General features: G+C 41.5%; 1 pseudogene; it reads right to left on the reverse strand.

Moving 5' to 3' along the window:
* Window positions 1-10,049: 10,049 nt before the first annotated feature.
* On the reverse strand, window positions 10,050-10,659 carry LOC110310129 (annotated as a pseudogene).
* Window positions 10,660-11,888: the final 1,229 nt, after the last annotated feature.

Raw genomic sequence — 11,888 nt, forward strand, 5'->3', positions numbered from 1 at the left:
GTTCCCTCCCCCTTCCTTTATAACTGAGTGTCTGGAAATAGTAAAATTGAGCTTTGATCAGAATGTTGTCTTAGCTTCATTCCCTTCTCTCGCCGCCTAGCCCCTCTTCTCTTCCAGGTTTCCAAAATGCCTTTCCAGGCTAGAACCCAGGCTGTGATCTGCTGGCCAGACACAACAATTATCATTAGATTTTCATATTCTTTCATTCCTTATTTATGTGTGTATATGTGTTTGTATGTGGGTTTACACCAGTCATAGTTCATATGAGGAGGTCAGAAGACAACTTGTAGGAGTGCCTTCCTTCCTGCCAATAAATGAGTTCCAGAGACTGAAGTCCCATCATTAGCCTAGGTGGCAGGTGTCTATCCCAGTTCAACCTTTAGCCATCTAATTAAGTGTATGGGTAAAATCTTTCCAGTTTTGATACTTTAGCAACTAGTTCAGAATATATCAAGCAACTTCTTGATTCACTAATTCCATAAAAAATAATAAAATTCCACTAAGACATTTAAATTACAATCAATATCTGTAATAGTAAAAAGATTCACCAACTAAAGGGTAAAATCACCCTTTCCTTCCTTCCCATCTCCCCTGTGATTAGATCACATTCATATAATTCAGTCATAAGCAACTAGGAAATGAAAATTGAAGGCAGAAATTAACACATATCTATGGGACTACAAATGGTTTCTGTTCCATTTCACTTGGCTTCCAGGTGTTCCCATGCTTATCAATAGGATAGTTGCCATTTTTATATAAGTATATTTTTACAGAGGGAAAGTAAGTACATTTCAGATTAAAATGATAGAGGAATGATCAAGTACTATGAAGTTTATGAATGTGATGTCAACTCTGAAGGAATTTCTCACAGGTGAATGAAGCACTCCTGATGCAAATGCACACTCTAAGGGACACAGAGGAAGTCCTTGCTGGAGAGAGAAAAGGAAAAAGTAAACCTAAGAGAACCTAGCTTAGCAGCAGGAAGATGTCAATGTTAGTAGCTAGATGGTAGGAAAGTGACAAGAGGACATATTTTCCAGTCAATTAAGGTAAATTTCTCAATTTTAAGGAAGACTGTATACCAAACTGTTCACAAAATACTAACAAGGAATGCAAAGGTACAGTGCTAAAACTCTTCATACTGAAAGACAAGTATAACAGAATATTTGTAAGCTCTCTCTGTTAAAAATATTTGTAAGCTCCAATCCTAATGATTGTGACTTAATGTTTTGAGTAAAATTAGCATCACAAGAAAAAGCATGCTGACACTTATTGAAATGAGAGAAATCAAAAGATGTAGACAATTTTTTTCATTTTGAAAATGAAAGGAATCAAAAGAATCTCACAGGAATGCCATCAAAATCATCGCCTCAGATGGGAGTCCCTTCAGGCAGGACTCAGAAGGGGCCACTGGGCCATGAGGTAAAGTCAAGTGTGAATCGCCAGGAACAGATGAAGACCGAATCACAGAAGGCGGAGGGATGCACTGTGCTAATGCTAGGACAGGCAGGACAGGGCTAAGAGTTTACCACTGGATTTGGATGTGGAGCAACAGGTTTTCTGGGACCTGAAAGACAGTAAGAATTTCAATAAAGTGAGAGAGGTGAAAGTCTACTTGATACAAATTCCAAGCAAAATCTATGAAAGTACAAGGACTCAGGATGAGCATCAGACCCTAGGAACTGCTATAAAAAAATCAGAAGGGGTAGGGATAGGAGTTTGATCGAGATTGTATTGGCTTGTATGTGTTCATGAGTATGTAGGTTTGGTGTAGACATGTATGTTTCCATGTGGAGCTCAGTGGTCAAACTTAGTCGTCATTCCTCAGAGACAGGCTACCTTGCTGTGTTCATTTAGATTTTTGACAGTGTCTCTATGTAGGATTGAGACTCACTGATGAATTAAAGTATCTGCCCTGCAAGCTCAAGGAGATTGTGGAAATCTATACAGAAAAAGAAATGTATGGCACATTCTAAAACAAAGGAAGTTTTAAGGATCTCAGAGCCAGAGGTAATAATTCACCTGAAGATCATTTAAAGCATAAGAATACAATTCTACTGTGAACTCTGGCTGTGTGTTCAACCTGATTTACAAAAACAATTTAGCAGTCAACCTTCCTTGCCTTGGGTATGTATAATCAGCTTTTACAACCTATACCAATACATGGCTTTAATCTTAAATTGTATATTGTTCCAAGACTGTGACCTGGAAGAAAGCATGTATATTATTTCTGAAAGCAGAAAATACCAGTATTGAAGACACCATTACATACACTAGCAAGATTTTGCTGAAAGGACCCTGATATAGCTGTCTCTTGTGAGACTATGCTGGGGCCTAGCAAACACAGAAATAGATGCTCACAGTCAGCTATTGGATGGATCACAGGGCCCCCAATGGAGGAGCTAGAGAAAGTACCCAAGGAGCTGGGTGGATCTGCAACCCTATAGGTGGAACAACAATATGAACTAACCAGTACCTCTCCCCCCCCGCCCCCCACCCGAGCTCGTGTCTCTAGCTGCATATGTATCAGAAGATGGCCTAGTTGGCCATCAGTGGAAAGAGAGGCCCATTGGTTGTGCAAACTTTATATGCCTCAGTACAGGGGAACGCCAGGGCCAAGAAGTGGGAGTGGGTGAGTAGGGGAGTGGGTGAGGGGAGGATATGAGGGACTTTTGGGATAGCACTGGAAATGTAAATGAAGAAAATACCTAATAAAAAAAAAGAAAGAAAGAAAGAAAGAAAGAAAGAAAGAAAGAAAGAGAGAGAAAGAAAGAAAGCAATCTTATATAATATCCCTCATACACTTTGAATTCAATATTGGGTTATTGGTTGATAAACAACGATAAGTGAGTGACTGTTTTGGTCTTGATCACATGGAGCCAGTGACTTCATCACATTTTTACCTCTGTTAATTATTTCTGTAAAGAATCCCATAATTCTTCATGAGATTATTCTGTGCAGTCCATATATAAAGAGCAGACATCCTTTTCAGGAGAATGGGAGACACAAGGAGCATGAGAAGCAACATTCGAAACTGAACTCACTCTTGGTTAGATTTCCCCAAGGGAAAGGACTTTTATTCCATGCCTTAATGCCACAAGGATGCATTATAGGTTACTAGGACTTAATCTCGAAGGTCTTAATCCATACAGGGACTCATCCCTGCAGTGATAAGATTACAAACAGAAACCATAACACCAATCAAGTTTTCAAAAGTTCAAGGAATCAATGTCAGGTTTCCATGCTTGTGAGGAAAATGCTGTACCAAATGAGCTATCAACCAGTCTCCAGAGAAACAACTTCTCTTAAGGGAAAAAATAGTAGGCTATATGCTGTTGTGAATTCAATAGTGTTCTCCTAAAAATACATTGGAGCCCTACCTCCAAAAGCTGGGATTATGGCCTTCTTTGGGATTAGATTTGTCTTAGTTCCTTAAGCACAGATAAAACAAAATTCCTGGCACAAACAAAATTAGAGAGATCAATTATTTTTGACTCACTCTATCACAGTGTTTACACCATATAGCTTAGCGTTTTGTGCTTGAGCGTAAGTCTTTCCATTGCAGGAGAGTGTGGGAAGAGGACAGAGGTTCAGACAATGGACCAGTTCTAACAGTGATCCCCACCCCAAGACAATCTCAGATGAAAGACAGTCAACATCCATCTCCCAATGACCAACTCATCGTATTGAGGTTTCATGTCTCACCGTTTCCATAGTCTCTCTAAAGCAGCAATGCTAGCTAGGGAAGGGGCTACTTGAGGAATTAAACATGCTGTGGAGACATTTCACTCTAACCAAAACAAAGCTCTTAGAAGACTGAATAATCTCGAGTTCATGTTAGTGCAGACACTAAACAATTGATGACTCTACAATGCAAAAGACCATGGATGGCCAACCAAAAGCTGAAGATAAATGGTAGCAACCCAGTCTCTAAGAGCATCCTGGGTAAACATCCCAGTCAACTGTTAGGTTTCAAACCCTGAAACAAATAGCTAAGGTGGCTTTTTAAAATATCAAACTGGCAGCCAGGTTCTCCCTGCATTCCTAAGTCATTTGGTCCTTCCTATCTGGAGGGCCTCAGCCCACACCCTAAATTTCCCCAGTCCAGGGGGCTTGTTTCTTCTTCCCTATATAATACAAGCATTTTGGTCAATTGCTCTTTGAACCTTTGGGCCTCTTGACTGTTTCATCTTATTCCCATCTTTTCCTCTTTCCCTTCCCTCTCCCTCTCCTCATATGGCTCATCTCAGTCTTCTAATATCTCTTCTAGATTCTCCCAGAAGCCACTCCCTCTGGCTATGCTCAACCACATGTCTATAACAAACATTTTCCTCAACCTTGCCTGGCAGCAGTCATGTTCCTTTTCCTTCCCCCTCCTTTTTTTCTCCCACTCAACAGCTTGATTTTTGACTCTTAGATGCTAGACAATGAATTTCTATTTCTATCCACTGATTTCCTTATTATGTGATGGTAGACTTGGGAGTCTATAAAAACCAACAGGAGTGGGAGACATGAAAATATGGCAATATTCTTCAGTAAACATCTATAAAACATAGGTATCCTGCTTCAAAGAGATCCAAAATACTTAGAGTGAGAAGCCGTAGGGCAAAGTGGTGGCTAATTGAACATGTAAACACAGGAGACAGCACTCACTTCACCTGCTTAACAAGAAAATGCCCTGTTGCAGATAGAGGCAGGAGAAACAATTGAACCTTATCTAACTATAATGTGTATGTGTGGGAAATTACGAAGATAGGTTATTTTAAACCAAATTTAACAAAGGCCTAAAGTTCTGGAACATACAAAACTGACAGACCCAGGCATTGCGTACTTGTCTTTGGGATACAGTTAAGTATTTCTAATCTGTCCCTTCTTCTTCTTTTTTTTTTTTTTTTTTAAACAACCACATTTTGCTTTATTGGGTGTTCCGTGGTAATATAACACAGACTTCTTAAGGAATAATAAACACGAGACTTGTATTTTACCATAATTATTTTGCCATTAAGACAATGGTTACAAAAAATAAAAATTAAAAGCAAAAAGTACCTTTCTGGCTACACACATGATCAGCTTTAGCACTGAAAGGTCCCCCCTCATGGGTCACAATCACAGGTTCAAGGGTTCAAAACCATCTAGCGGTAAATCCTACAATGATTTAGAGCATCAAGTCACTGCAGTTATTCAGTTCTGAGACACTGTTGACTTAGTTTAGCATTTACATATGACATTCATTTAACAGACACACAGAAAGCGAGCCAACGGATAAACATGCTTACACGGACTACGGAAATCTTCAGGTTTAAAACTGTTGTGTTGTGTTGTGTTGTGTTGTGTTGTGTTTTTAAGAAAATGACCAAAAACAACCAAAAGGGCCACGGCCCCATACAAGAAACATCAGGAGTAAATGGTGAAGAGCTGCAAGTTTCTCAGAATCCAAACAAAATTAACAGGGAGAGAAAAAAAAAAAAGTGGTTTCTGGTGTTCAAATTTCCTCTCTAAGTGCAGGTAAGAAAAAAAAAAAAGAGCAAATATATTAAGTCAACCAATTTTTAAAAGGGCAATTTACCTTTAAAACAACAAAATTAACAACAAACCCAAATAATCTGTCCCTTCTTACCTCTGGCTTACTCAGAGCCCAACTGTTAAGATTTCCGTGACCAGGAAACAGAACAGTTTTACTCAGAGGCATTTGAGCCCTCGTGGAATACCTGAGCAACCGCTTTACCCAGGGGCCTTTGCTCCCTCGTGCTACTCCCAATTAACGGCGCCACCCAGAGGCCTTTGCGCCCTCGTGCTATGTCCTGCTAAATGCTTCGCCAGAGACCTTGCACCCGGGGTGCAGCATAGACAGAAGAGCTACCCGTTGTTATACATTTCGACCCGTTGCCATTGTACTGGAGGCAGTAGCAAAGACTTCTGCCATCACTACTGACAGATATGCACTGTAGCAGAAGGGCAATAATGGGAGCTTCGTTTTCCAAGTGGAAGATGGGGATTACGAAGATGAATTTCTGAAGACCTAAAGTGAGATGGAATGAATTCCACGTCCTATGAGAAAGGTGTGAGTTTTAAGGTACTACTGTGAACGAAGTGTGATTGGAGCCCTGGACTGGTAGAAACCTAAAGTGACTTTTATGAAGCTTATGCCCCATCAGGAAGAGCTCCGTATTCCAAGGTCCTGCAGAAGTCCAAGTGCATCAAATGCACATCTCTTTGGGTTCTAGGGAAAGGGAATTTGTTGCTGTGTGATAGAAAGTGAAACACTGGCAACCAAGCAGAGAAAAAAGAAGTCTAACCCTCCCATAGTGTTGCTTAGTGTGGACTGAGGTATAGTTAAGCAGCTGATCACATGAATTGTGCACAGTCAGCACTTTCTTCTGGCGTTACCGTGTTGGAATCTTTTTTTTTTTAAGATTTATTTATTTATTATATGTGAGTACACTGTAGCTGTTTTAAGACACTCCAGAAGAGGGCGCCAGATCTCATTACGGATGGTTGTTAGCCACCATGTGGTTGCTGGGATTTGAACTCTGGACCTTTGGAAGAGCAGTCGAGTGCTCTTACCCACTGATCCATTTCACCAGCCCCTGGAATCTTTATACTCAGAAAGATTTGAAAGATCCAGACACTATCATTATGGATTATCACCATAAACTGGTTGATTTGGAATCATCTGATCTGCTATTGTTGGCATACAAGCCCTTGGATAAAGACTGCTGTCACAGCATGGTGGTTGTTGTTTGTTTTTTTTTTCGAGACAGGGTTTCTCTGTACAGCCCTGGCTGTCCTGGAACTCACTTTGTAGACCAGGCTGGTCTCGAACTCAGAAATCTACCTGCCCCTGTCTCCCAAGTGCTGGGATTAAAGGCGTGCAGTGGAGCCAGAATTCTGGGCTGACGACATTCAGGACTGTCCAGAATGCATTATATGGGCATGAATAAGGGAACTGGCTTGTCGTGCCTGGTTCTTCCTCATAACACCTAATGTAACCTACCTCCAGTCAGGTTACCACATGCACCATGCTTTGAGTAATGCCTTACCCCTCCTTGGCAGGACCTGGAAAACTCACTCATTTGTTTCAGTCTCTTTTGCCACCATCTGGCTAGCCTGGCCACCAATGCATCACCTTTTCAAGGGTTTGGCCCCTCTTAATCTTAAAGATTCAGGTCATAATATCCATTTAGAATTCAATGCCAAGAAAAGCTTATTCTAATGGAATTGACAAGACTGAAAAAGACTTGCTGTTTTTCTCTGCATGTAGTATCACAAATAACTGTTTTCCTTTCCTTCAAAGGACAGCAAGTTTGGTATAAATTGTCATGCTATTATCATGATACTATCTCTGAGTTTTCATGTTATTCTTTTCATTCAGAGTTGAATGTCCTTATTGGAAAAAAATAATCTTTTATACAGCCAATAATCCTTATGATTTGGGGGATGCATTGGGAAATCCATAGCTTTATATATTAAGGTCTGTTGAGTTGTGTGTATTCTTAATGTTTTCATTGTTTCATGTGTTGGAAAGTTTTTATTTTGCTCTCCTAAATACAAACAATAAACAAATATGTGTACCATAAGAATTAAAGTATAAACTCTTGTGTTAAACAATATATATTGGAAATTTGATATTGAAGAATTTTTTTAAATGGCAGGGCCTTTCTATGTATGTGTACAGTATAAGAAGAAAGAAGGGTTGTTATAGTCAAATTTCAGTATATACACACATGGATCTATCATAATCAACACTCTCCCACTTTGGATAATTAACATGTGCAAGCAATAGTATAAGTCGAAGCTCTATCATCCTCAGTAAATCAATGGTGATATAGAAATGGCACAGTGCTTCCTGATCTTAAGAAAGTCCTGATTTAGATCTCAGCAGCACATGGTGACTCACAAGCATCTGTAACACCAGTTTGAGAGATCAGATGTGCTCTTTAGGACTCTCTGCACTCCTGCCAACACTTGTTCCACCTAAACCTCATATAATCATGCACACACACATGAATAAATGTAACAATTGTAAATGGTATGTGGTTTTATTAATACAATAACAATGAGTGTGTTTGTAAAACTGGCATGCAAGGGGTTGGGAATCTTTTCACATGTAGAGACATTACTTAACAGAGTTGGATATTAAATGATGGTAATAGGTCAAGGAGTCTTTTTTATATAAACAAAGGATACATTAACCAAGGCTTACTTAGGCTAATGCATTGATGGTGCTACTAGCAATATCAGAGTTTCTTTTTTGAGGTTTTAGTTTTGTGAAGCTGTGGAGCTGAGTTCTCTCTGTCCCTCTGTTTTCACTTAAGGACTCCAGATGCACCCTTGCTGTTTCTCAGTTCTGTTGTTGCCTCTACCCTGGTCACACATATACCTCTTGGAGACATGCAACAGGTCAGGTCCTTTGAGTTCCTTCCTCTGCCTCCAGGATCACTGTCTCCTCAACTCAGGAGTGCACCTGGATGGGTGTTTTCTTCCAGGGATTTCTGTGTTCTGTGAAGATTAATGCACTGGGCCACAACTATTCTGGGACTGCTGCCCAGTGTGGAATTCCCTACAGGGGGTGGGCAAAAGGAACATCACTCAGATCTTCTTCCCAGAATTTTCCTTCAGACTTCAGAGGAAAACAACATCTTGCCTCTAGTTTAAACCTTCAATATGGACAGATCTTCCTACTGGCACAGAGCCGCCTGGAATTCCTACCTGGCGCTCTCCTCCCTGCTCCTGTCTGCATCCTCAGCAGGCTCCTCTTCACTCTCTGGCATCACACTCCAGCGACAGGGGCTTTGACAGCACTTGAAACAGACACAAGAAATATTAGAAATCGGCAGGACCTATGCTTGGCTGTGCTGGCCCTGTGTTGGCATGGACCCTCAGGCTGATTCCTCCTGAGTGGTCTATTGATCCCTTCACCAACACATGTCTAGCATCCTTGCCACTATCCTCTGCTGTCTCTATGGAAACCAAGCTTTGGAAGACTCCTCATAGGTGGGAGGACAGGATGGGATTTTCTCTACCGCATGATAGATACAAAGTCATCAACCCCCTCAACATGCATACTGAGAATGTTTTAATGAAGAAGAATGTAAAGAGTGTATGCTTTCCCATCACACCGCCACCTACTTGTTTTAGCCTGTGTCTCTGAAGCACTCTTCTTCATTGGCTGCCTGATTTCATTATTGGTCACTGGGATGCAGCAACATAAGCTTCTTACGGGGTTGACAATTGTTTTCTTCAGGCCCTTCCAGCCCCACCTTCTCAGTGGGACTCTGGGCACACCCTGGGACTGCCTTCCCAGTTGCTCCTGATGGTCTGTTTCCCTGTAGGATGAGCTGCTGTCTTGTAAGCATTTGGTGCTTGTAATCTCTTCCTGGGGCTCCTCACTGGGGAAGGGGCTTCTGGTTGTGGACTCCCAGGAGGACGAGCTGCTACTTGTGTCTGACGACTCAGAGCTCTCATTGGCCACATCTTGTGTATTTTCAAAGGTTGAGATTTGTGATGCTGTCAACAATGAGTCTGTGGTTCCTGAATATGATGTTGTTGTGGCTGTTGACATCTTTATTCCTGATAAATTTGTGGAATTGATGATGCCCTCCTCTCTGCATGTGCCCTTTCTAACCCCAGGCGTGAGCTCCTGCTGTGGGGAGGTGTTTTTCAGAAAGCTCCTCTTCTTACTCTTAAGAGAAGAGAGGGTGGGAGGTACACTATGCCTCCTCTTACAGCTTTTCCTCCTATCTCCACGCAGCTCAGAGAGAGTGGTCAAAGTGAAGCTAGGGTCACTGGTTACCATCCTTAAAGGCCAAGAAAGGTTGAGATCTTTTGTAAGGTCCAGTGTACCACCCTGCCCTCCATCGTGATAAAATTGGGGCTGTGAGATAGATTTCTGTTTCATAATTAAGTAGGTTGTCATGATATGGCTATATTCCCGTTCCCTCAAAGCATCTCTAAGCTCTTTCATGTTGAAACCCATTAAAGCCATTTCAAAAGCAATGTTGGGCTCTGGCTCTCTAGGGATTTCCTCTGAGGGTGTCAATATGTCTTGATCATGGCGCAGTCATGGGTGTGCCAATACTTCTTTGATGGATGGCCTCATTGTGGGATCTATTGTCATTAATCTAATCATTAGGTCTCGAAGCTCTGGGGACAGGTGATATGGAATCCGCCAGCTCTGGGATAGAATCATGTACTTTATGTTGGAGTGCGTTGTCCCTTGGAAGGGAAGGTGGCCGATAACTAAATAGTATAATACTACTCCAAGACAACATATGTCACTTGGAAGGCCATCATATTGTGTGTCATTGAACACTTCAGGAGCACAGTATCGTGCTGTGCCACAAAATCCTTTGAATTTTTCCCCAGAGGCCAGTCTTTTGCTTATGCCAAAATCAGTGAGTTTTACATGGCCATCCCAATCCAATAGGATGTTCTCAGCCTTGATGTCTCGGTGGGCAATATTCTGACTGTGGATATAGTTGACAGCCAAAGAGAGTTCTGAAAATATGGTTCATGCCTCTTCCTCATCTAGAGGCCGACGCTTTTTGATGTATTTCAGCAGGGATCCCGGGATGCATGTTCCATCACCAGGTAGGTTTTGTGCCTGGTTTGAAAAACTTGTAGAAGCTGTATTATATGACGGTGGTGTAGAGACTTCATGATTTGAATTTCGAAAATAACCAGGAAGTCTGAGATTTTGCCCCTTTTCAACATCTTGATGGCTACCAGGGTATGGGTCATAAAGTGGAGAGCCAATTTGACTCGTGCAAAGGACCCTTTACCTGGGTACCCAAGATGTAGTAATCCTGTGCCAGGGTGTCCCCTTCGCGGAAACTGGCCTCGAGCTCCCTGGACATCATGGCACTTCCCTTCTCTTGGTCAGAGTCACCAGGAGCTATAGCAAGTAAAGATGGCAAAAATTTAGAATTACTTCTAAGAAAACTTACTGCTAGAGATTCTGAGATTAAAAGTTAGAGATACCTCCAAAGAAAAGTCTGGCTATGCCTCAAGGCCACAGAGAAACCAGAACAAAGTGTAGACAAACACAGTGGATGGAAAGAATGAAGAAGGCTCAGAGCTGAAAGAAAGCAAGGGCAATGGAAGACAACAGTTTAGCCAGGAGAACAAGGATCCCCATTTCAAAGGATAACACATTGACAAGCTTACCCAAGACATCCGTTATGAAGGGAAAGCAGTGAGTTAAAGTCCACACTTGAACATCAAGATAGCTTTACCCAGAAATGCATGGGATGCAACCTGCCCAGAAGATAAACACAGTATATACACAGGATGGGGGCAAAGCATTGCACTGCACCATGAATAAGAATGAAAATTTATCAGTTTTTCTGGAAATGGATGTACTTTGAGATCTCTGGGTTGTTACACAGAATAACATAGCCCAACAGAGATAAACTCCACCATTTTTTTTCTCATATGCAGGATCTTGGTGGTTTAAGGCAGGGCTAAGGGATAGGAGAGTTTTGAGGGGACTGGAGCATAAGAGGCAGAATGAGATAGAGAGTAACAGAAAGAGACAAAGTCAAAAGAGAAATCAGGAAGAGAAATATAGATGTTGGCCAGTCATGGACTCCACTCAGGTTTCTTCCCATATTTCACCTCAGTCCTCAGGAGGCAAGGCAGTCAAATCTCTGAGTTTAAGGCTACCCTGGTCTACAGAGAAATTTACAGGTTGGTCAATTCTATGCAAAGAAACCCAGTCTCTAAAGATAAAGAAAAGCAAACTTAATTAAAGAAGGAAAGAGAAAGAAGGGAAGAAGAAAGGAAAGAAGGAAGGATGGAAGGAATGAGAAAGGAAAGAATGAAAGAAGGAGAAAGGAAAGAAGGAAGGAGGGAGGGAGGGAAGGAAGGAAGGAAGGAAGGAAGGAAGG

The sequence above is a fragment of the Mus caroli genome, chromosome 2 (genome assembly GCF_900094665.2).
Source record: "Mus caroli chromosome 2, CAROLI_EIJ_v1.1, whole genome shotgun sequence".
Classification (NCBI taxonomy): Eukaryota; Metazoa; Chordata; class Mammalia; order Rodentia; family Muridae; genus Mus; species Mus caroli.